The 26,513-nt window shown below is 50.4% G+C and overlaps 1 pseudogene; it reads left to right on the top strand.

Annotated features, from left to right (window-relative positions):
• The first annotated feature begins 23,116 nt into the window (after positions 1 to 23,116).
• Positions 23,117 to 23,757, top strand: LOC132242077 (ferritin heavy chain-like; annotated as a pseudogene).
• The last annotated feature ends 2,756 nt before the right edge of the window (positions 23,758 to 26,513 follow it).

Below are 26,513 nucleotides of genomic sequence, written 5' to 3'. Positions count from 1 at the left end.
TACTTCTCCAAGGACATGCAAAGGGCTAAAGTCCTCTGGGCTTATAGCCCTCCCTGGAACATGAATTTCTGCAGCGCTTCAGGGAAAGGGCTGTCTCGGTGACAGTGGGAATGCAGGCAGAGTGCTGTGTGCCCAAGTACTTGGGGACCTTTTCTCAAGCGACATTCTTTTTATTCTTGTGAGATGAGTAGGAAGGCATCGAGATAATGCCCTATTGGCAGAAACCCCATGATTTCAGGAAAGGTGGCTAGTGAGACTTGAAGGCACATGAGACGCTGAGCACTGAGAAGGGAACAGTGGGGGAGGAATCTCAGTCGCTCTCAGCGTCTTAGATGACACGTGGAAGGAAAGACCACGAGGCTGGATGCAGATGGATTCTACCACGAAGAACGCAGGACCTGAGATATTGCTACAGGTGGGTGGATGAAAGGGGCGCCCACAGACAGAGGGCCTGCCTGGGCCTCACCCTGACCCCATGGGGATCACTGGATCCTGGGTCGTCAGATCCAAAGGGGCTAAAGGAGCCCATGGCATCCGATCCATTACACTGAAGGGAAGGCCGAGGTCTGGAGGGAGAGGGCATGTCAGGACAGGGTCCAGCCTTCCTAGGGTCCTGCCTCCTGGGCAGAGCGTTTTCCTCCTGTGCTCAGGCAAGTCAAACCCAGCAGGCAGTGCGCTCTGGGGCTGGGGAAAGGGAAGGGCCCCCAGAGAGACCGTCTGGTGCCCTTGTCATTCATATATATCCTACATAATGAAGAGGTAGTATGCAAATTAGCCATCACTCCAACACACAAGATGGCTGCCCCCATGTGGTCACAAGATGGCCAGCAGGGGAGGGCAGCTGGGGGGGGGGGGGACCAGGCCAGCAGGGGAGGGCAGTTGTGGGCGACCAGGTCAGCAGGGGAGAGCAGTTATGGGGGAACCAGGCCAGCAGGGGAGGGCAGTTGGGGGTGATCAGGCCTGTGGGGGAGGGCAATTGGGGGAGACCAGGCCAGCGGGGGAGGGCAGTTGGGGGTGACCAGGCCTGCAGGGGAGGGCAGTTGCGGGTGAACAGGCCAGCAGGGGAGCAGTTAGGCATCAATCAGGCTGGCAGGGGAGTGGTTAGGGGCAATTAGGCAGGCAAGCCGTTGGGAGCCAGCAGTCCTGGATTGTGAGAGGGATGTCCAACTGCCTTTTTAGGCCCAATCCCACCAGGATCGGGCTGGTGGGATCGGGCCTAAATGGGCAGTCAGACACCCCTTGAGGGGTTCCAGATTGGAGAAGGTGCAGGATGGGCTGAGGGACACATATCCCCTCCCCCCTGCACGAATTTCGTGCACTGGGCCTCTAGTATATATATATATACCCATATATAAATATACCCATTATTAGCATAACCAATGGACACAGACACTGGGGTGGTGGGGGCTGGCCTGGGGTGGGAATGACTGGGACGGGGGGTGGGGGGAGGGGGGCGCAATTGGGGAAAAAGGAGACATATGTAAAACTTTAGACAATAAAAACAAAAAACAACAACAACAGCGACCAAACAGCGGAATGACCGGAATGACTGGTCGCTATGATGCGCACTGCGGAGGCCAACTGGCCCAATCCGGCCCGAACAGCTCTCCCTAATTGCCCACGGCCCTTCCCCCCCCCCCACTGGCCCCACCCCTGAAAAGCCACCCCCACCCTGATTGGGGTGGGGGCTGGCCAGCCAACCTCCTGCGTCCCCTCCCTCCTGCCAGTCCCCCCAATTGGCCCCCATTGGGGTGGGCCAGCTGGACCCCACCCGTGCATGAATTCCCGCACCGGGCCTCTGGTTTCTCAAATAATGTGATGAGTATCAGAGAGGGACAGGGACTTGCCTGAGGTCAGGCAGCCAGTGAGCAAAAAAACCCACCCACCAGATCAGGTGTCCTGACCCCAGCCCAGGGCTTCTCACTGCACCAATGTCTCCCATGGAGAGGCAAGTGCACGGAGGAAGGAGCTCACATTGACTGAGTATCTGTCATGTGCCAGGTCCTTGACACACATTCTTTCCAATCTCCACAACCTTGGAGGCCGTTTTCACATACATGTTTCACAAATTAGAGAACAGAGGTTCAGAGAGGCAAAGCGACTTGCCCAAGGCCACACAGCTGGTAGATGGCAGTGCAGAAACTCAAGCCCAGTTCTGTCCACTTCCAAAGCCTGTGCTCTTGTCCTTACCCAGGCTAGGTTGGGTTTGGGACCCAGGGCTGGCAATGCAAGGACATGGGGGGAGGGGAAGCCAGGGGCAAACTCCAGGCACTGCCCAGTCTCCTAGCTACCCAGTTGTGCCAGTGACAAAGATCAACAGAAATGACCTTGGGACAACAGGACCTGGCCTCCCGCTGACAGGTTTCTTTAGAAGGTGCATTGGTCCACACCCTGCAACAAAGCCACACAAAACAAACAGAGCTGATGTCACGGCTCTGGTGTTGCTGAGATACTCACTACCAAGTGGCTTCAGGCCAAGGCACCGTTGGCCTCAGAAGCTCAGATTCTTAGACTGATTCAGGAATTTGGACTCTCCCACAGCTCTAACATGGAGCGGCCGCCCAAGCGTCTCCCACCAGGAGGGGACTCCTCTCCACAGACTTCCCAACTGGGATCATCCAGCCCTGCTGTCACCCTCACTACCTGCCTCTAGAGCAGCCCCTCCCTTCTGCTGGGACTGCCGTTCTCACTCTGAGCTGAGGCCAGCCTCCTGGGACATTCCCATGGTCTCCTTTAGGGCCCAAAGCCAGCTTTCGTGTGGCCCCGGTGGCCCTATTAAGCTGGGAGGACAGTGACTCTGCATCTTCCATGCTCTGGGTCTGAAACCACTTGGGCAGGGCCATCAGTGCCGAAGCCATTCCTGAGAAATGGCTGGTCACCTCCCACACTCTAGGCTTTATGCCTCTGCTAAGGTAGCCAGCCATCAAGTCCACCTTTGTGCTGGCCACATCATTGTGTTCCTATTATCTCAGACTCTAAGCCTTTTAAAATTTGATCCAAGTATGGGGTTTTGCTTTTTTTAAAAAAAATGTCCACCTTGTAACTATTGGCAATTCATAGTGGTTACAATGCTTTACAGTTTACATGCAGCCCCTTCACATGCATGATCTTCTCTCATGCTTAGGGCAGTTGACTGGACCCCACAGATGTGGCCGATGTGAGGTGCCCCTGGGAAGCCTGGTCCTGGCAGGGATCCCAGCAACAGTTGCTGAGATGAGCATTAGGCAGGCAGGCTCCCGTGCTGCAAGGAGTGATGGGTAAAAGGCCTTTGATGGATACAAGACCAAGGGAAAACAGTGTGCAGCCCTCTGGGGTGTCCAAAGGGCTTCCGAGGGCGGCTCAGACCCTCAGGCAAGAGCTCAGGAACCTGCAGGAGGAGGGGAGAGGAGGATGAGCGGAGCCTGCCTGGTTTGGGTGGAGTCCTTCTCAAGGCAGAGGGTGGGCCAGACGCTTTGGAAGGTCCCCTCACCAGCACTTGGGTCCCTTCCAATGAGTATTACCAGCCCTCCAGCCCTTTCCTTGGCAGAAGGAGACATAAAGGCTCGGCCAGGACAGGAGTCAAGGTCCCCCCCAAGGCTCCCAAGCCAGGGGTCTTCATCATACATGAACCAGACTGGCCCGCGGTCTGTCCTGAGCTCCCGTCGTTGGCTTGAGGAGCTTTCCCCTGCCCTCCTGGGGCTCCTGTCTGGCTGGGGAGATGGGCTTCCTCATTTGTGTGAGGTTATTTAGGTAAGTAAATTCCAGGGAGGCTGGTGGTGGAAATTCAGGCACTGGTGACCGGCCTGTGCGTGTCACTCTGGAGCTGGGCTAGGATCCCACCTCACACTCCTGTCTCTGGGCCTAGGATGGGCTGTTTGGGAGCTGGGTCTGGCTGCAGATCAGAAAGCAGGGCCCACCCAGCCCAGGGACCAGGCCTGCGGGTGGGTCCAAACTAAACCTTCACACAAGGGTCCATTGTGGTTGCTCAGCCTGGCCCTGGGCTCTGCCAGACCTTCCGGTTCCCGGAAAATGCTTCCCGTCTGGCAACTCCCGAGGCGGCCTGTCTTGGCCAAGGTGACAGCCCCACACCCAGGCCTCTCCTGCCTACTGGGTATCCTGGACTCCTACAGCTACAGCCGGGTCCACCCCCCATTTCACAGCCAGGGTCTCTGGGGCTCGGGGGGGTGGGCACAAGCCAGCGCTGCTCACCAGGACCAGAACCCAGCACTCTGGCCATTTTTTCAGCTCTCAGTACCCACAGGAGGCAGCAGGTTTGGACTCAGAGAGGGAACGGGGCTGTCCTATCATACAGCCAATAGTGGCAGAGTTGGGTGAAGTGACTGTTGCCAGGTGGTTGTTCACTGTCTCTAGACCTCTCCGGAGACCTGGGCCCTCTTGGTTCCTCTGTGTGGTCTTGCAAGGATCACTGTTCTCTGCATCTGCTGGCCCGGGGTCCCTCACTGTCCATCTAGCCCTGACATCCTGAGCTTTAAGTCAGGCGTGGATGAATGAAAGAAGCTCTGGAATTTGGGGTTTGACAATCTGCTCCTTATGCGCGTGCCAGGCTGCACTAGAGCCACAGGCTCTGGGGCCGGGGGCTCCCCAGGTCTTGCCTGGGCTGACAGCGCCACCTGGGGCCCCATCAGTGGGACATGAATCCCACGGGGAGTGGCATGCCAGGCCAGCCTTCACTCACTGAAGGACCTCTGTGCCACCCAGTGGTAGGTGCTGGGATAAAGAAAGGGTTCTGAAAAAAAGAAAAAAAAAGAAGGGGTTCTGGCCTCAACATGAGGAGGCTGCGACAGCACAAAGTCCAGGACAGAGGTGGGCCTCTGAGCACGGCAAGGCGGCCGTGAGGAGAGACTCATATTGACTATCTTTTGGGCCAGGTCTGTACCTTCAAGGAATCACTTATGATTTAATGGAGAGGGGTGAAGTGGAGGTGGGCCAGGGCAGACACTCGGAGCTGGGTCTTGGAAGAGGATAGTAATTTGCCTTGTGAACAAAGGGCATCCCATGCTCAGGGAACGTGCCTGTGCAAAGGCATGAGTGTTTGTGTATAAGCTGGAGGGTGAGAGGAGTGAGAGGGAAGGGGAAGTGCTGAATATAAGGTCAGAAAGGTCACAGCCCCGGCCATGTGTGGCTGGCACAGGCCCCTCCACTGCCCCCTCCACCCCCCGCCCTCTTGCTGGTGGGTACAGGGCCCCTGTCTACAACTCCAGCCCTATCCTCACGGGTCAGGTTACCCCCTGGAGGCCCTGACACCTGGAGCCTCCCTCCTTCCCCAAGGCCAGGGTTAGGTCAGACTGCCCCCCAGCTGACCCTAGCGGACACAATCCTCTGACCTCTCTGGCCAATAGGGAGCCCAGGTGCAGCCCTTGGCCCAGGAGAAGGATCTCCGAGCAGTTACTGAAACTGGTCTCAGCTTCCTCAGTTGTAAAATGGGAATAATAATGGTGCCTACCTCATGGGACGTGGTGAGGATTAAATGAGAAAATGCATGTAAAGGCGCTCATTAGCACCTTGCTGGCATGGGCTGATGTCAGTGAAGGAGGCTTCTCTCCATTGCCCATCCCTCTGAGCACATCCCTTCCAGAAGGGGACGCTTGCCGCTCTGGATCCTGGGCCCCCGGAAGCCCACTTCCCAGCCTCGCCTCTCTGTCTACCTCCCTGAGCCCAGAGAGGCTCTACTGTGTGCCCAGTGGGGAAGTTTGTTTCTCTCCATGTGCTGCTTTTTTTTTTTTTTTTTTTTAAAGAAAATGTTCAAATACAATGGGGGGAAAGCATACAATGAGCATCCATATGCTCTCCTAGTTTCAACAACTAATGAGTTGTCTTATCTGTCTCATTGCTTTCTCCTCTTTTAAAAATCGGAAGCATTTAAAAGTAAGTTGCAGCCATAACCGGTTTGGCTCAGTGGATAGAGCGTTGGCCTGCGACTGAAGGGTCCCAGGTTTGATTCCAGTCAAGGGCATGTACTATCTTGGTTGCAGGCACATCCCCAGTAGGAGGTGTGCAGGAGGCAGCTGGTCGATGTTTCTCTTTCATCGATGTTTCTAACTCTCTATCCCTCTCCCTTCCTCTCTGTAAAAAAATCAATGAAATATATAAAAAAAATAAGTAAATAAAAGTAAGTTGCAGATACCATGACACACGATGACACCCATACCTGAGCATACAACTCCTAAGATTAAGAACATGTTCCCACACAGTAATAATCACAATACTGAGAAAATGATAAATAATTCCATATTATCATCTAATATCCAGTCTATCTTCATATTTCTCCCAATTTCCCCAAAATGTATTTTACAGTTATTTTGTGGGAGGGGTGGCGAGGGATCCAGGATCTAGTCAATGTTCATTCATTTCATTTGGTTGTTGGTCACGTCATTCTCTTTAAATCTAGAACAGGTGACTCACTTTTTTTTCTCTCCCAAATAGGAAAAATTACAAAAGAAAATAATCTGTAATCTGACCACCTTCAGCTACCCACTGTTGGCATTTTGGTATGTTTCCTTCCAATTAAAAAACAACAACTCTGCCCTAGTTGGTTGCTCAGTGGTTAGAGTGTCAGCCTACAGACTGAAGGGTCGTGGTTCAATTTTGGTCAAGGGCACATACCTCAGTTGCAGGCTCGAACCCTGGCCCCGGTCCGGGTGCATGCAGGAGGCAATCAAACAATGTGACTCTCTCACATAGATATTTCTCTCTCTCCCCACTCCCCCTTCCTTTCACTCTCTCTAAAAAACAATGGAAGAAAATATCCTTGGGTGAGGATTAACAACAACAAAAAAATTCTGAGTATACATGCTTTTAAAAAATAATATCTCTATTGAGATAGGATTCACCTATCACTTAATTCACTCATTTAAAGTATACAGTTCAATAGTTTTTAGTATATGCACAGATATATACAACCATCACTACATTCAATTTTAAAACATTTCCATTACCTCAAAAAAAAAATAAAAAAAAAATCCCATACCCTTTAGCTATTACTCCTCAGCCCTAAGCAGCTACAAATCTATTTTCTGTCTCTATATATTTGCCTATTTTGGACATTACATATAAATGGAATCATATTTTTAATGTAGCATAATGTTTTCAAGATTCATCCATGTTGTAGTATGTATTAGTCCTTCATTCCTTTTTATAGTGCAACTAGAGGCCCAGTGCACAGATTCATGCATCGGTGGGGTCCTTCAGCCTGGCCTGTGCCCTCTTGTAATTCGGGACCCCTTGAGGGATGTCAGAGAGCTGGTTTTGGCCTGATGCCTGCAGGCCCGATCCAGACAGGAGGAGCCCAATCCTACGTATTGAGTGTCTGCCCCCTGGTGGTCAGTGTGCATCATAGTGACTGGCCCATCGGTCGTCTGGTCAACCGGTTGCTTAGGCTTTTATATATATAGATAGTACTGCATTGCATAGATACAACACATTTTGTTTATCCACTCATCAGTTGATGGACATTTGGGTTGTTTCCACTTTTTAGCTATCATGAATGATGCTGCTATAAACATTTGAGTTCAAGTTTTTTGTGGACATGAATTTTAATTTCTCCCTGGTAGATACCTAGGAGTGGAGTTGCTAAGTTATGGTAACTCTACATTTAATTGTCTGAGAAACTGCTATGCTGTTTTTCCAGACTAATTGCACCATTTCACATTCCAACCAGCAATCTATGAGGTTTGATTTCTACACATTCTTGCCAATTATCTGACTTTTTTTTTTTATTATGGCCTTTCTTCAGGGAAGAATATGATAACTCATGTGGTTTTCATTTGCATTTCCTTGATGACTAATGATGTCAAGAATCTTTTCTTGCATTTATTGTTCATTTTGTCTCTTTGTTTATTTGTCCATCTTCTTTGGAAAAGTGTTTAGTTAGATCCTTTGCCTATTTTTAAAAAATATTTTTTATTGACTTCAGAGAGGGAAGAAGAAGGAGAGAAAGATAGAAACATCAATGACGAGAGAGAATCATTGATCAGCTGCCCATCAAGCCTGTAATACGGGCATGTGCTCTGACCCGGAATTGAATTGGGACCTTCTGGTTTTTCTGGTTCACAGGTCGATGTTCAACCACTGAGCCACACCAGCTGGGTTGCCCTTTTTTAAAAAAATATCATCCGAGGACATGTTGAGAGGGGAGAAAGAGAGAGAGAGAGAGACAGAATGACAGAGAGAGATAGAAACATCAATGATGAGAGAGAATCACTGATTGGCTGCCTCCTGTCCCCCACTGGGGATTGAGCCCACAACCCCGGGCATGTGCCCTGACTGGGAATCAAACCATGACCTCCTGGTTCCTAGGTTGAGGCTCAACCACTGAGCCACGCCAGCCGGGCTTTTTTCATTTTCCTGATGGTATTCTTTGAAGCACAAGCATTTTCTTAATTTTAATGAAGTTCAATTTATCTATTTTTCTTTTTAAATTTTTAATTATTGATTGATGAGAGAGAGAGAGAGAGAGAGAGAGAGAGAGAGAGAGAGAGATTGATTTGTTGTTCTACCTATTTATGCATTCATTGGTTGATTCTTGTATATGCCCTGACCTGGAGTCAAACCCGAAACCTTGGTGTATCGGGATGATGCTCTAACCACCTGACTACTGGCCAGGACTATGTATTTTTTTCTTTTGTTGATTATGCTTTTGATGATGGATATTTGGGTTATTTCTAGTTTGGGGTTATTGCAAATAAAGTTGTTTTGAAGTTTTGAGTACAAGTCTTTGTTTGGACATATGCTTTCATTTCTTTTTAGTAAATACCAATAAGTGGAATGGCTGGGTTAATGGTATGTTTTTGTTTAATTTTTTTTTAAAAATTGCTAAACTGTTTTCCAAAGTGATTATACCATATTACTTTCCCACCATTCTGTGTGAGAATTCTAGTTGCTCCATATCCTTCCCGACACATGATATGGTCAGTCTTCTAAATTGTAGCCATTCTAGTAGATGTGTAGTGGCATCTCATTGTGTGTGTGTGTGTGTGTGTGTGTGTGTGCGCGTGCGCTTAATCCTTACCCAAGGATATTTTCCCCCCTTTTAAAAGAAATATTTTTAATTTATTTCAGAGACAGGAAGGCAGAGGGAGAGACAGAAACATCAATGATGAGAGGGGATCATCAAGAGAAACACCATGTAAGAGGGAAACATTGATTGGTTGCCTCCCATACACACTCCTACCGGGGATCAAACCCTCAACCTTTTGGTGTCAGCCAAACTGACCCACCCAGCCAGGGCAGAGTTCTTTATATATATTTTTATAGTTTTTTTTCTTTTACACTTGTTCTGAATACAATTTCTTTCTTGGATACGTAATCTGCAATAGTTTCTCCCACTTGAAGCTTGTCTTTTCATTCTCCTAACAGTGTCTTTCAAAGAGCAGAAGTTCTTAATATTGATGAAATCCAGTTCATCAGTATTTTTCATTTATGGATCATGTTTCTGTTATTGTATCTATAAGGTCTTTGCGTAACTCAAGATCACAAAGATTTTGTTTCTTTGTTATTCCTTCTAATTTTGGGTTCACATCGTATGTATGATTTTCTATCTTGCCTTTTCTTCCAAGCACTTTTTTAAACCTAAATCTATGGAAAAGTTGAAAAAGTAGTACCACCGACGCCTACATGCACATGTCCTTCTCCTAAGGTGCCTCAATTGTTAACATTTTGCTTCATTTGTTTTATCTCCCTGGGTACGTTTTCCCTCCCAGATACATTTGACAATAAGTTGCAGAATTTTGTCACATGGACTTTTGTAAAGTCTGAGCAAGCTGTCTTAGAAACTTCTTTGAAAACACCTACAGCAGCATGTGACACTTACGATGGTGATAAAGGCGGCACTTGCCCAGTGTGGAGGGCTTGGAAAAAAACAGAGGAATAAAGAAGAAAATAAAAAACTGCCTCCCCTCTTTGTTCTAACTCCATGATGCTGGGGGAGGGGGGCTCTTGTGGGAGAGGTGGGAGGGGAAGACACACAGGACTCGGGCGCAAACCCCTGTTTCCCACTGCAGCCCCCCACACCCCTCCCAGCGCTGGGACAACTTTCTGCAGACAGGCCCTCAGCTGGGAGGCCTGGATCTGCCTATGTGACCTTGAGCCAGTTCTGCCTTCTCTGGGCTTAGCTGGTGAAAGTAGATAACATGTGGTAAACTCTATTGTGAAAGGGCTTGGCACCCCTTCTCCAACACCCCACCCCCAGTCCGGGCCTCTCCTTTAACCCTTTGCCTCCTGCTGGGGACTCAGAATCCCAGCTACTTTTGCCTGAAATGACAGCCTCTCCCTTAACCAACCTCTGTCCTTCGAGGCCCAGCGAGGGCTCCCTCTCCTCAAACCTCCCCCGCCCCCCCCCATCATCCCATCCTTAGTCACCCTGGCCTCTCCTTTCTATCTAGCAGCAAATCACGCAGCTGTTGTGGGCCTGGCCTGTGCTGGAGGCTACTTGATGCTCCTATTTCACTCCATGCTCCAGGGAGGTGATTGTGGCCATTTTACAGATTAGGAAACTCATCTTCAGCCACTGGGCAAGGCCAGGCCCCCAAATCAGGCCACCGCCGCTGCCTATGGGACACGGGAGTCCTCGTCTGCAATCCCAGCGGGCGGTGCGCACAGAGGTCAGGCCTGTGTCTGACGTACCCGGAACCTGCAACCTACCCCCCATCTCCATGCGTCTAAATCTGCCTCTTGCTTCAGAGCCCAGCCAGCAAGGTTGTCTCCTTCTGGTACATGAAACCGTTCCTGATTCTCAGTGAGAATGATGTTCTTATCTCGACACCCCGTACCCTGGGACCAGTGGCCTGCTTCTTCTGCCTCTCCCATCCCCACCCAGATGCCCACTCCCCGTGCCCAAGGTCCTGCACACCTGTGCTTAATTGGCTGCATTCAGTACACTTCAATGTTTTACTTTAATGCACTTACATTATCTCTGTTCCTAACATTTATTGATTGTTCTCTTACCTTCTCTTATAATGTTGTGTGTGTTTTCCCCTATCAATACATGTTCACTTTGTCAAAAATTTAGGAAAGAGTAAAAATCACCCCAAATTGTCCCACAGATAACTGCATTAACATTTTAATAGGTTACTTTTGTATGACCTTTGTAGATATATTGTATACAGTTGATATTACACTGGATAGACATTTCTAAAGCCTGTGTGAGTGTTTTTTAAATCTAACAATCCACCAGTGACATTTTCTATGTCATTAAAAATTACATGGGCCACACCCACTAGGATGGCAAGATAGATGATAACAAGTGTGGCAAAGATGTGGAGAAATTTAAACCCTGTGCACTGCTGGTGGGAGTGTAAAATAGTGCAGTCGCTTTGGAAAACAGTCTGGCAGTTCCTCAAATAGTTAAGCATAGAGTTCATGATTCAGCAATTTCACTCCTCAGCATATACTCAAGAGAAATGAAAAGATATCCACCAAAAACTTGTACATGAATGCTATTACCAGTATTATTCATAACTAGGGGCCCAGAGCACGAATTCATGCATCTTGGAAGGAACTGTGGGCTGCGAGGCTGCAGTGGGCACAGGGGCCGGTCTCGGCCCATCCTCCACGCCCCCACCCAACCCCCTCCTGCTATGGCCCCGGTCCCCTATCTGCTGGCAACCCTGCTCCTGCCACCACTGCTCCCACGCATTGACGGTGCCTGCCCTGCTCGTACCCTCTGACTGCATGGAGCGATTGGGGCTGGCGCCAGCAGCGTGGGGGCGAGCGGGGCTGGAGCCAGCAGCAGGTGCGAGTGGTGGCTGCTGCCCCAATTGCCCCTCAGGAGCAGGGGTAGGTGGAGAAGCCCTCAGGGGTGATTGGGCCAGCAGCCATCGCTCACACCCACTGACAGCACGGAGCAATTGGGACCGGCGCTGGGCACCGGCAGCAGGTGCAAGCAGCAGCTCCAGTGCCAGCTGTGGGTGCAAGTGGGACCGGTGCCATCAGCGGGGTCGAGTGGCAGCTGCTGCCCTGATTGCCCCTCAGGAGCAGGGGGAGGTGGAGAAGCCCTGAGGGACGATCGGGGCTGGCAGACGCATTTCACCCCCACTGATGGCACTGCCAGTGGGTGCAAGTGGGGCTGGTGCCAGCTGCAGGTGTGAGCGCCTGGCAGGACCGTGGCCCACGAGAGCAACGAATTTTCAGTAACCACCAGAGGCTTGCCCCATGATAGCAGTGCCCCACCTTGGTCTGGCGCCCCCACTCATCTGCTTCACCATCCCACTGCGGCCGATGCCTGACATGTTCCATGCTCTGCCACTTAATGCCGATGCCTGCCATGTTATGCGTGTGCCCCCTGGTGGTCAGCGCACATCATAGTGACCGGTTGGTCAGTTGTTCCGCTGTTGGGTCTAGTTGCATATTAGGGTTTTATATATATAGGTAGCCCCCAAACGAAAACAACCCGAATGTCCATCAACTAATGCAGGGTTCCTCAAACTTTTTAAACAGGGGGCCAGTTCACTGTCCCTCAGACCGTTGGAGGGCTGGACTATAGTTTTAAAAAAACAACTATGAACAAATTCCTATGCACACAGCGGCGGGCCGGATAAATGTTTTCGGTGGGCCACATGTGGCCCGCGGGCCGTAGTTTGAGGACCCCTGAACTAATGCATGGTTAAACAACATTGGTATATCTGTACAATGGAATATTATTCAGCCACAAAAAGAATGAAGTGCTGATACATGCTATGACATGAATGAACCTTGACAACGTTATGCCAAGTGAAAGAAGTCAGACACAGAAGACCACATACTATATGATTTCATTTTTTATTAAATGTCCAAAATAGATGAATCTATTAGAGACAGAAAGTAGACTTTTGGACTGGGTTGTGGGGAGGGGGGGATTGGGGAACAAATGAGGACTGCTAATGGTTTCCATTGGTGGTGAAGAAACTGTTTTTAAAATTGATTATGGTGACAGTTACAAAACTTTGTGAATAGACTAAAAACCATGGAATTGTACAGTCTAAGTGGGTAAATTATATGTTATGTGATTTATGTGTCAATAACACTGTTATGATTAAACACAAAAGAACTCCATGGGTGCGTTTTTCATGTCTATAGACATTATTCCTTCGCACAGCTGCATCATAATTTATTTAGATTTCTATTGTTGGACCTTTATGTTTTCTATTAACTCCTTTGTTTCAAAACATTTCAAATACTCAAAAATGAATTGAATAATATAATGAACCCAATATAATGAACCCTTGTAGCCATCATCCACTTCAATGATTATCACCATAATTTCTTCTTTTCCAGACATAGATTTGATGAATATTCTTGTGTATAAATAAATCTTTGTCCACATTCCACACTGTTTCCTTCCATTTATACAGAAGTAAATTCAATTCAAACCACTTCCTCAAACCTTCACAATGCGTTCCTGGCACACCCGAGGGAGATGATGGATCAGACCCCATCCTGCTCTTTGGAGGCCCCGGGTCTGGTGGGGGAGGTGTATATTGCGTTGTGATTAGCAGGGACAGGGGCTGTGTAACTGGAGGTTACCCTCCTCCTGTTACCCAGGAGGGATGCCTTCATACATTGGAATCATCCCACCCAAGCAACCTCTTTCCCAACCCTCTGCACAGCCCCGTCTTTCTTCCCGTGTGCCACACGGGGGCGCCAGAACCTGAGTCATTCGCAGCCTCCTCTGGGAGCTCTTCTACCAGCCACCGGTGAGTGCCTGGGGTGGGTTGGGCCCTTCCTCCTGATGACCCTGGCCTGGTGATGTCCCTCTTTTGGCCTTAGGAGCCTCATGTGGAAAATTAAGACGGTGAATGCAGTGAGCTATCTGGACCCACCATTGCTATAATCTGGTCTCCCACCTTTAGCCTGCTCTCGTCCACAGCGGGTCCTGTGCTCCATTCCCAGGCACCTGCTTCTTGGTATCCCAGGGGTTCCATCTGATGCCCCTTCACTCTGGGGCCCAGGAGAGATGAGCGTCCATTAAGGCAACTTTCCACTTTTTTGGAGAGGCCTACAGGAGGCAGCTCATTACCCTAGGAGGGACTCGTGCAGCAAATGTGCCCGGTAAGTAAGGGTCTGCCCACTGATGCCTCACAGATGCCCATGCTGGGAGCCACCCAGTGTCAGGGACACCCCAGCTCCTGTAGCAGGTTAGGGTCATGGGTGGAGGAAGAGAAAATTAGTCACCAGGAACTTCCAAAGACACCGCCTAACGGATCGCCAGCCCAGCCCAGAGGAGATTTGGCCCCCAGTGGGCACAGTCTGCAGAGAACCATGAGGGCTGATGTGCCTGGCATAGCCGAAGGCTGAGTCAAGGGACAGGGTGTTTGTTTCCCTGAAAAACAGGATGTTTGCCTCTCCTGAGCTGAGGGCATCTGTAGTCTTCCAGCGTCTCCTGTCTGGGCCAACCCAAGGGGCAGTGGGCCAGGCCCTGAGCCTGGATGTCTCTCTCCTTCGGTTGCCCTCTTAGCCGTGGCTCCAACACCGCCCTACCGGCCTTGCCCCTGCATGTCCCTGACCTTCCCCGGATGCCCCCTCCTAACCAGGGAACTGGCTGCGACAGCCAGGCCAGACGCCATTCCCAGGTGGCCAAGCAGGACAGTCAAGAGCGGAGGAAAGGACCAGCTCATGTCCTGAGCATCTGCCATATGTCAGGCTGCCCTGGGCGAGCTACTTTGTATGCACGATTACATTTCTTTCTCATAGCAGCAGCCTCAGGAAGCATCTAGTATGCGCTCATTTCACAGAGAGGAAGTCAGAGCTCGGCCTGGCAGAGTGAGCATTCAAGCCCAGGCTGATCTGACTCATGCCTTTGTCTCCTGCCTTCTCCCCACCTGCTTTCTGCACACCCTCTGAATCCTGTGCTCAGCTCCTCCCTCACCTACTCATCCTTGCTGCTGCTTCACTCGTGCACTCACCCATGCCTACCCAGTTGCATGCACGCTCCCAAGATCACATGCACCTGTGCCAGATCTACGAGGGTGGGGGGTGGGGATTACCTGTGGACAGAAGATAGGGTGTCTGGTCTGGGGGTCCACCCAGGCTGGCCAGGAAGTAAGATTCATGATCAATGTGTGGTCTGCAGACCAATCTAGGACCTTGTTAGAACCTTGAAGAATCTCTCTCACACCCCACCCAAGACCTTCTGAATCCGAATCTGCATTTAGTGAGATCCTCAGAGCGCCAAGGCAGATGGGAGGGCCGTGGGCAGAGCTGCTATCCCTGAGTGGGAGGGGGTGGGCCCTGGGTCTGTCCCCATGTCTCCAGCCCTCTCATAGAAGGCTGCTATACCTCCTGTCTCCTCCTCTGTGCTTGGCAGTGGTACTGAGGTATAAGGTTATCCAACTCAGCCTTGGAAGGACAGGCTGGCCCCCAACCCTGGTCTAGAAGAATATAAATAGCAAGGCTCCTCCCTGGTCCTTCCCAGGCCTCTGACAAGCTGGGGGCTGGGAGTCACTTCAGGGCTCAAGCAACTGGTAGAGGGTGCCTTCCTTCAATCCCCCTCCTGAAATGTGTCCGTACTCATTTGTGATTCTCCCACCCAGCATCATGGCAGGCTCACTGCCAGGACTCTGGCTGACCTCTCCGGCCTTGAGTGAGGTGTGGGCTCAGTCCCTCACTGTGGGAGCCTGAAGCCTGGGCCAGTGCCCCCTCCCTATTCCTGTTGGGGCTAATTTTAGGGCTGCATTGACAGCTGCCTCAGCTCAACCTGGGTCAGTTCCCAGACACTCAGTGTTGAAGTCAGCGGAGAGTGGAGCAGGCCAGCCTCAGCTTTGGCTGCAACAAATACAACTAGAATCCTTAACCCCTGGCCACCATCTCTACTGCCTGGAGAGCACCCCTTGGTGGTGACCAGCAGCATGGGATGGGAACTGATCCTGTTCTCAGCCTCTGCAGACAGACAAACCAAATCCCATGGGAACCCAGAAGTCACAGAGACCAGGGAGCTCAGCATCTTAAAACCTTCTAGCTCAGCACCTTAGAAAAAGACTGAGGGGCCAAGGTCTTGACTAGGGTCACAAGCAAGTGATGTCAAAGCTGGGGCAGGAGCCCAGGTCTCCTGGTGCCCAACTGGGTTCCAGGGCTGGGTAGAAACACAGAGGGGCCCAGCATCTAAAATAGCCCATGGAGGTCAAGCCCCGCCATTAGTGCCTTTCTGCCTGGAGGATGCAGAGAGGGGACCCCTCTCAGGACCCCTCTCTCATGCCAACCTAACACATACTCCGTGAGGCCCCTTGCTGTGTCCAGCTGCGAAGGATTCAGGAGCAGATGGCACCTGGGACAGAGGAAGGATTTTAGCCTCTGAGGACAAAGGAACGGAGTCCTTGCTGTCACCAACACTCTGGTCTTTGGTCTCCTCCCTGATGAAACGGATGTGGTGATGCATACAGACTGGTTGGGAGGGACAGAGGAAATGAATGGAGGGTGAAAAGAGCGCTGGGAACTCTGGAGGGAGCTGTGCCCCCGGGCTGTCCGCTGGCTGAGAACCTAGGCTCCCTCCTGTGGGGAACGGCTCCCTCTCCCGGGGCATCTGGAGCCCACGTGGCTCCCACAGTCCTCGCCCTCACTGTTTCTATCCTCGCTCTGTCCCCCATCCAGTGATGTTGCAGGGGAACAGGTCTTAAGGCTGACTGGGCAAGAGGAAAGGAAAATGCAAGCAGGGGTCACAGAGGGAAGCTGGGGTTCCCCCCCCCCCAGGCTTTGCTCCTTCTGTGGCCTCTGTTCCTGCCTGTTGCCATGCCCCTCTCGCTGTTGTCCCCCACCTGCCTAGCTCCCCGTTCCTTCCTCTCAACTCCTCTGAATCCCCTAGCCCTGGAGCCCTGTGCCCTGGCCCTTGTGACTCCCTGGACTTGTGTCTGCAAGGGGGGGGAGTGTGGGTAAGCGCATGTACGCACAGGGCTTTGTAGCATACGGCCCGCACTCAACAAATATTTAACAGCCCACTTCAAATCCTTTTTGAACCGAGGACAGGTGTTCGTGAATAAATAGATAATATTGACTGGCTCTCAGAGCACACACATGCACCCTGAGAAAAACTTTGTTTATCCATTCCGCCTGGGTACAAGTGGATTCCTACCATGGACTCTCCAGATGACTAAGGTGGAGGAATCTAAGGATTAGGAAGGAGGAAGGCATTCCAGGCGGAAGGAATGCCTTGGGCCAAGGCTGGGAGCTGGAGGACGCTCAGCACTCAGTGCACCGGCATTGTGAGATGAGCTAGTGAGGCTGGCAGGGTCCGGACCCTGAAGCCCCTCGAATGCCAGGCCAAGGAACTGACTTTATCCTGAGGGCAATGGGGAGCCACGGAGGAGTTTTGAGCAGGAGGGTGATGAGGCTGGATTTGCGGCCAGTAGGATCCCTCTCTGGCTGCTGCATGGAGCATGGACTAAAGGCAGAGAGCGTGGTGTCAAGAAGCCCTCTGCTCTCAAGGTTCAAGGGGGAGAAGATGAAGTCCGAGGCTGCTGAAGGTGAGAAGTGGACAATGCCCAGGATGTCACAGAGGGATGGCAAGGACTGGACGAGAGATGGGATGAGAGCAGGGAGGAACAGTGATCTCGGGGTCCTGGCCCAGGTGACCAGCTGGCTGGAGGCGCCTTTGCTGAGATTGAGAGAGGAGCAGGCCTGGTGGAAGATGCAGAGTTTAGCTTTGGACATACCAGGGAGTGTCTGACTAGGGCGGAGACAGGTCAGAGGGCTGGGGCCAGGCAAGTCTGGACAGATCCTCTCAGAGAAAGGTTCTCTGGGTGACTTTGAAGTGTCCCAGGTACCCCCAGAACAGTCCCATGGCCCCAAGCAAGACAGGACCTGGACTTGGGCCCCAGAGAAGGATAGGCAATAGGGACAGCAAAGGGTGTGACCAGGATGAAGGGGAGGGCCTGGGGCCTAGGGAGAAGGGACACCCCCAGGGCACCAGGAGAAGCTGGTGCGTAGGTCTGGGGTGGAGTAGGAACAAGCCAACGGTGGGCTGGGCTGGTAGACCTTAGAGATCCGTCAGCCCGAGGCCGTCACTGCACAGACAGGCAGGAGGAGGCTCTGCAGGGGTGGGGACGGGCCAGGTAACATGGCGAGGCAGAAGGGCCATCAGCTCCTGGCTTAGGGTTATTCATGGGCCACACTGGTTGGGGGTGGTCAGCTCGGTGTGACTCTGAGATTGAGCTCCCTGGCCATGCCCAGATTTTGGGGGCTTGTCTGGTCCACAGGGATGCGCTGGGCCAGACAGGTGAGAGCCCAACCTCTCACCAAGCAGCACCCCTAAACCCACTGTCATTCCATCTCAGCCCTTGCTGTATGTTCTTAGTCCCAGGACCCAGGCTGGGCTGCGATTGGAGGAGGAAGCTACAGACCCCGAGCTGGGGAGCTCACAGCCCAGCACAGAGCATGTCTGAGGACAGGATGGGTGCGGGTGGGGGGCTGTGCCATCATGTAATGTGTTCCACGCAAAGTGAACTGGAATAGGGGGAATTTCCTCCAACACATGCTTATTCAGCACCTACTCAGTGCCAGGCTCAGTTCTAGGATCTCAAGACGGTGAACAGGATTTGTTTTAACTGGAGACTGGCCATAAAAAAAAACCAACCTAATACATAATAGAATGTCAAGGAGGGAAAAGTGCGACGAAGAAGCACAGAGCAGGGTAGGAGTGGGCAGGTTCCACTGGTTATTCCACAGAGAAAACCCGGCTTGTGGTGTGAGTGACTTTGGCCAAGCCCCTGCCCCGACTCCCTGCCTCTGCCTCCTTTGTTTATCCATTCCCCCTGGGTACAAGCGGATTCCTACCATGGACTCTCCAGAGGACTAAGGTGCGGGAATGTAAGGATTAGGAGCTGGAGGATGCGCAGCACTCCGTGGACCGGCATTGTGAGATGAGATAGTGAGGCTGGCAGGGTCGGCGAGCTGAGACATCTCTGAGGGTCCCACCTGGCCTGGCTATCAGAAGGGCCTGAGGGGATGGCCAGGCCATGAGCCGCCTGGAAGACCAGCCTCTCCCACGAGGTCCAGCCCCACCCACCCTCTCCTGCCCACGAGACCCCTCCATCCAGGACCGCTCAGCCTCGCCTGGGCCTGGGCACTGCCCTAGATCTAGCCTGGCAGGTAGAGATGAGTCACCTGGGGGTGCCAGGATCCAGGAAAATGCCCGCAGCAGGGGTGGGGGTGTCAGAGCAGAAACAGGGAGACGCACTGCCTTCCTCAGGCCCCTTCTGCTCTCCAGGAGGCCCAAGTAGTAGCCAAGGAGGTGCAAGGGGCCCAGGAGCTGGCCGGCGCCTGTCCGCTCTGGGTCCCGGTCTCCTAGTCCACACATCAGGGCGTGGTGGGCTAAACAACCTTTAACGTTTCTTCTAGCCCTGGATTCCTATTCTGTCAGAATGTCCCAGGACCGCTCTGATGGTTCCCCGGGGGCTCGAGGCAGAGGTGAGTGACAGATTCTGAAATGGGGGTGGGGGTGGGTGGGAAAAGGGTTGCCAGGTTTAGCAAATAAAACTATGAATTTCAGATAAGAAACAAATACTTTTTTAGTATAAGCATGTCCCAAATATTACTTATGCTAAAGAATTATTCATCATTTATCTAAAATTCAACTTTAACTGGGTGACTTGTATTTTATCTCCAGGTGGGGAAGGTGATTGGAGCTGGGACTTCAACCGCGAAAAGTCCTAGACCAGCGGTTCTCAACCTGTGGGGGTCGAATGACCCTTTCACAGGGGTTGCCTAAGACCTTCGGAAAACACATATATAATTACAAATTGTTTTTGTGATTAATCACTATGCTTTAATTATGTTCAATTTGTAACAATGAAAATACATCCTGCATATCAGATATTTACATTATGATTCCTAACAGTAGCAAAATTACAGTTATGAAGTAGCAACAAAAATAATTTTATGGTTGGGGGTCACCACAACATGAGGAACTGTATTAAAGGGTCGCGGCATTAGGAAGGTTGAGAACCACTGTCCTAGACTCTCAGATGACCAGAGTTCTGGCCACTTACCTTGCTGCTCTTTGAGTCCCTTGCCCATGGACTTCTTGATGTCTTGTTAGGAGATAGAGGGATGAGGGAGAGAGAACGAGGAGGTGGGGGAAACCAAGAACTGTGTAGAAAGGCAGAGAGGCCCTGAGGTTCTAAGAGGCAGCATCTGAACTCCTCCTGCCCTGAATTCAGCTAACCTCCCCACTGCTCCTCCCAATAAGGCAGGAAGGTCTTCATACCATCTCCGGCACAGCCCAGGATCATTCCTACCTCCACACCCTTGCTCTATTCCTGCCCCCCTCCCCTCCTATGCAAACTATACCCATTGCAGGAACCCTTTCTTGGATTTTCTTTAGCATCAGGATTGCCTCTTCTGAGTTCCCAGAGTGCTGTCAGGCTCCTTGTCTGACACTGACATGGATCCATTCAACCAACTGAGCACCCTCTATGTAGCAGGTGCTGGACACACAACAGAGATCAGGACAGACACAGCCCCTGCTCCATGGAACTCACAGGCTAGTGGGGAGACAGATATACAATCACAGACTGAGGAGATAATTGCCCTGTCACAAGGACTGAGGCATCCATGTGCCCGGAGGCATCACACAGGTGGGGCCCACGTTTTGTTTTATTCAAGTCCTACCACACAGCAGACTTCAATCAATATTAGTGGAAGAAATGAAAATGCTGAGGGAGAACCGAGGAGAGAGGGCCTCCCAGCAGACCTTCCCCATCGAGTTGGAAGAAGGACCTCCCAGATGGAGGGAAGAGCACAGGTGGAGGAGGCCTGGCATGTGCAGGGAACAACCAGGAGAGGAGTGTGGCTGCCATGGAGGACAGTGCAGACCAGACCGAGCAGTCACCATGCAAAGAGCCAGAACTGGGCAGCTGTCAGGTGCTGTGCACCATGGCCTGGGAGGCTTCATATCAGGTGTGCTACTCCTCACAGTGGCCTGGCCTGTGAGAGTCTACACTTCTGGAGGCAGGGGCTGGGCCTTCCTCTTCTCTCATGCCCTCTAGGACTAGGCTGAGAACCCAACACAGGACATGGATTGACAGAGAGCTGCGAGATGGGTGAGCTCCTTGCGGCTGACTGAGAACCAGGGGACCGCACTGTTCTCTCCTCTTGGGCATAGGCTGTTGCTGGGGAAATTTTAGATGATCATAGTCACTCAACAATATTAGGAAAGATGAGTGACTTTCTGCCCCTTGTGGGGGCCCCTGTGGCATTTAGCATGAATGCCCAGGCCCTTCACAGCCATGGTCTGGGGTGGTGCAGTGACAGTGACAGGCGATGTCTACCTACCGGTCACTGAACCCCTACTGGATGGGCCAGGCCCCCTACAGACATAATCTCCAGTGCCAGACTTAAAAAGAAGAAACTGAGGCTTAGGGAGTTTAGGTGATTTGCTGGGGGAGTTTAGGCACTAGATCAGCGGTTCTCAACCTGTGGGTCGTGACCCCTTTGGGGGTTGAACAACCCTTTCACAGGGGTCACCCTAAGACCATCAGAAAGCATATATAATTACATATTGTTTTTGTGATTAATCACTGTGCTTTAATTATGTTCAATTTGTAACAATGAAATCGGGGGTCACCACAACATGAGGAACTGTATTAAAGGGTTGCGGCATTAGGAAGGTTGAGAACCACTGCACTAGATGTTTAGGCTAAGCCAGGATTTTAACCCAGCTTTGCCCAATGCAGATGCTCCAGCTCAATTACACTTAGCTGCCCTTATTTTTTAAAGTAATCTTTGAGCTGTTGCTTATTTTTGGTACTGAGAAAATTATTCCAGTTTTATGCCGTTTTAAAAAATATATTTTTTATTGATTTCAGAGAGGAAGGGAGACAGGGGGAGAGATAGAAACATCAGTGATGAGAGAGAACCATCCATCGGCTGCCTCCTGCATGCCCTCTACTGCGGATCTCAACCCGGGCATGTGCCCTGACTGGGAATCAAACCATGACCTCCTGGTTCAGAGGTCGACACTCAACCATTGAGCCACACCGGCCAGGGTGTTTTATGCCATTTTGATCTTTGCTACTTACGTTGCAGAAGCCATCAAAGCTGTTGTTTATCCGTGAACCTCTGCAGTGGCCTTTGCCCAGAAGCAGTATAGGAAGGAAGGAAGGAAGGAAGGAAGGAAGGAAGGAAGGAAGGAAGGAAGGAAGGAAGGAAGGAAGGAAGGAAGGGAGGGATGAGGCTGGCTCCTCCTGGGGTTTACTGGCACTTTCCTGGGTGCCCCACCCTTCCTCCAGCCCACAGCCCTGCCCTGCCCTGAGTCATGCAGCAAGCCCAGCACTCTAGGCCCTGTACGTGCAGCAGTGTTCCTGCTCTGCAACCAGGCTCACACCATCCTCCTCCACGTCACCCAGGAAGTACTCCACTCCCTCAAGGTATCCAACGGCCACTGCTAGGCCAGCTTCTTCCTGGGTGTGTGGTGTGCCGTGTCTCCCCTGCTAGACCGTGAAAGCCTTGAGGATAGTGTGAACCCCAAGAAGGAATATATCTACCAAGAAAGACTCCCCCTGGTAAACTGGGTCCAAATTCATAACCAGGGTCTAGCAGACAATATTGATGGAAGCTCCTCACACACTGTGTCTCGGGGGAAAGCTGCAGGCTGAGCTTTCAACCTCCAGCACTGGGCTTCTGCTGAGTCAACCTTGTTAGGGGAGCTCCTGGTGCAATATTGACCAGTGGACTTAGGGACCTGATGGTCCAATGGGAACTGTGCAACTATATACTGACCAATCAGAACTGCTCCACAACAACCAATCAGAATGCACAGTTCTGACCAGTCAGGATTGTACTGTTTGGACCAATCAGTTATGAAAATTTAGATTCCTCATTTGCATAACAATGGACCAAACTGGGAACCAGGCTGGGAACTTTCTCCATAAAAGACAAACTTTTAGCATCCAACAGAGGCTGCATTTCCCCATTTGCAAACTACTCGCCTGAATAAAATGTCCCCTCTTTCACACCTCACATTGCATTCTCCCATTTGCCTGCTCAATAAGCACCTACTGACAGTCTTTGCAAAGAGTTCCCACAATTTCCTGCTCCAACAGTGCTTGGATGGAACCCATGCTAGACCCCGACTCCAGCCTGCTGCTCAGAGCCAGCCCTCCACCACCTCCTCACAGTGCCCTTGGGCCACCCCAAGGCCCCCCCTGTACCCACCATGATAACCTAGTCTCCCTCACAGGTGCACCAGAACTACCACTAGAACTCAGAGGCCGCCATTAACTGCCAGGTCAACCTGGCGCTCTATGCCTCCTATGTCTGCCTGTTCATGTCTTACTACTTCCACCGAGATGACGTGGCTTTGAATCACTTTGTCAAATATTTCCTTCACCAATCTCATAAGGAGAGGGGACATGCTGAGAAACTGATGAAACTGCAGAACCAATGAGGTGGCCAAATAATCCTTAAGGTATGAAGAAACCTGACTGTGACGACTGGGAGGAAGGACTGAATGCAATGGAGTGTGCGTTATGCTTGGGAAAAGCGGGAATCAGTCACCACCAGAATCGTACCAACCAGCCACTGACAAAGACAACCCTCATTTGTGTGACTTAATTGAGACTCATTATCTGAATGAGGTGAAATCTATCAAAGACTTGGGTGACCATGTAACCAACTTGTGCCAGATGGAGGCCCCCGAAATCTGACATGGTGCAGTATCTCTTTGACAAGCACACCCTGAGAGACAGTGATGAGAGCTAAACCTTATGCTGGCTGCCCATACCCACTGGGCGGACTTCCCTGGTCACCAAGGCAGTGAAATCAAGTTGGGGTTGCCTATACCTTCTCTATAAGTTGTGTCAAACAATCTACTTTTGTTCTTTCATTTATATCATTCCTTCAAATAAAGTAATTTGGTAACCCCTTCCCCCCCCAAAAAAAAAAATAAATAAGCACCTACTGTGTGCCAAGCACACTGCTGGGCACCAGGGTCCAATTAGGGCTTATATACCCTGAGACTTCTGACTGTTTTGCCACCCTGACTGTCCCTGCGTGTACCACCCAGGCCTCCTCATGGCCCAGCAACTAGAGGGGTAATGTCTGGCACATCACAGACACTCCAGAAGCTCAGGTCACATCAATGCATGTCTTGGACCACCTGGACCTCCCTGGGCTCCCTAGGTGTGTGCCTGGTGCAGGGCTAGTCCTCACAGGGCAGTTTTATCATGTAAAACTGGTAAATGTAAGGTACTGTTGGGTGCAGACCACGCACAAGACCTTGAGAGCCACTCTGCAATAGCCTCCTCACTGATAACCCGCAGAGTGAAGTCTGGCCATGAATAAACTCCCTTCCTTTTCTCCCACTGGCTCCGTGATCCAGCCCGCCCTCCCCTCTATTCTGGCTTCTGTATCATAACGGACTTGTGGCCTTAGTGGCAGGTGCCACTTCCCTGGAGCCTGTGACCTTCTCATCAGTTTCATCCTAGGACCTTGACAGAAGCCTGAGACCTGTGCTAAGTACATTCCATGAATTACCTCATCTCATCCTACAAAAATCCTATAAAATAGACATTATTAGTATCCTTATTTTTTAGTTGTGGAAACTGAGGTTCATCGTGTCTTCGTAAATTAAGAAGTGATGGGATCAGGATTTGAATCTAGGGTTGTCTATGCTAAACCATCCCTCTTAATTCCCCCTTAATTTCTACACTTCCCTGCAATGCAGTTGTATTTGAGAAAGGCCTCCGTCAAAGCCATGATGTCCTCCTGCACCAAAGGGAGGAATGTTTGCTCATCCGAGAAGGAAATGGCCCCTGATTAGTGGGCGGGGGCATCTGTGGATGTTATGTTGGGTGAAGATATTCTACTGTTGACTTAGAACATAAGCATCAGGCCTGGAGACTCCGCCCTGTGGGAACACAGTGAGATGTCTCATCTTAAGTTCTTCCTGGTATAAGTCCCCTGGGGAAGGTATGTGGTTCAGGGCCTGCAAAGCAGAGCTGCTGTGGGGTCCCAGGCTATGGAGGAGAGACCCGGACTCTCTTAGTCTGGGTTTTTAAAGGTATTGGTATCTACAGGGGTGCTCCCAAATCAGGAAGAGGCAGGTCAGAAAGCAAGTCCCTGGGATCAATTATTCCCCCGGAGAACAAGTGTCATCTGATATACCAGTAGGTCACACCACACTCTGTTCATTTTCCTGTGTCATCTCTGTCTGAACAGCCTTGTTATAGCTCCTATAAGGAAGGACTTTAAAAGATTGCATTTTTTTAAGATAATATTTTAAAATAAGCTTTAAAAATAAATAAACTTTTAAAAAGAATAGTTTTATATTTGCAGAAAAGTTGCAAAGATAAGTATAGAGGATTCTTGTGCACCCCTACTTTGTTCCTTTATTGTAACATCTTATATTTGTCACAAATGATGAACCAATATTGATACATTATTATTACCTAACTCAAGTCCATACTTCATTTGGGTTTCTTTAGCTTTTACTTAATGTCCTTTTTCTGTCCCAGGTACCACATCACATGAATCATCATGCCTCCCTACCCCCTTTCTAGTCTGGGACAGTTGCTCAAACCCTCCTTGTTTTTGATGACCTTGGCAGTTTTGAGGAATATTGGTCAGACAGTTTGTAGACTATCTCTTAGTTTTTTGTTTTATTTTTTTCTGGTGTTTTCCGCATGATTAGATGGGACTTATGAGTTCTTGGGAGTAAGATCACACAGGTGTAGTGACATTCTCGTCACCTCAGATCTAAAGTACATAAGATCAACATGACTTACGGTTAATGCTAACCTTGATCACATGGCTAAGGCTGTGTTTGACAGGTTTCTCCAGTGCTAAGTTACTAAGAGGATGCATTGTGTGTCGTACCAACCCAAGTCACTACGACGGGAGGGGCAGCAGCTCTGGAAGTCTGTCTGCATGGTGGTCAGAATAGTAACCAGTGAGGGGCACCCACAATGTGCAAGGTGAATCTCAGAAGGTAGCCCCTCTCAGCTTCAAACATTTTGGGCTCAACCCAGCTTTAGCAGGTAGCAGGTCTCATTCATCTCAGTGTCCCCGATACTCACACTAGGCTATCTGCTGAAATCATTGCACTTTTTCTTTTGCGGATGCAATTTATTTTATTGAGGTGAAATGCACTGAACATAAAATTAACCATCTTGAAATGCACAATTCAGTGGCATTTACACATTCACAGTGTTGTTCAACCACTCCTTCTATCTAGCTTCAAAATATTATCATCATTCCAAAAGAAAGCCCCATATCTGTTAAGCAGTCATTCACTATTCCCCTCTCCCCTTGGGCCCTGTACCTATTCTAGATATTTCATATAAATGAAATCATATGTGACCTTTTGTGTCTGACTCCTTTTACATAGAATATGGTTTTCAAGGTTCATCTGTGTTGTAGCGTGTATCAGAACTTCATTCCTTTGTAAAAAAAAAAAAATATATATATATATATTTTTTTTTTTTTAATTGATTTCAGAGAGAAGGGGAGAGGGAGAGATAGAAACAACAATGACAAGAGAGAATCATCGATTGGCTGCCTCCTGCACGCCCCCTACTGGGATCAAGCCTGCAACCCTGACCAGGAATCGAACC

This window comes from Myotis daubentonii, chromosome 9, assembly GCF_963259705.1.
Source record: "Myotis daubentonii chromosome 9, mMyoDau2.1, whole genome shotgun sequence".
Lineage (NCBI taxonomy): Eukaryota > Metazoa > Chordata > Mammalia > Chiroptera > Vespertilionidae > Myotis > Myotis daubentonii.
The sequence above is the reverse complement of the archived record's forward strand: the minus strand, read 5'-3'. Positions and strand labels throughout refer to the sequence as shown.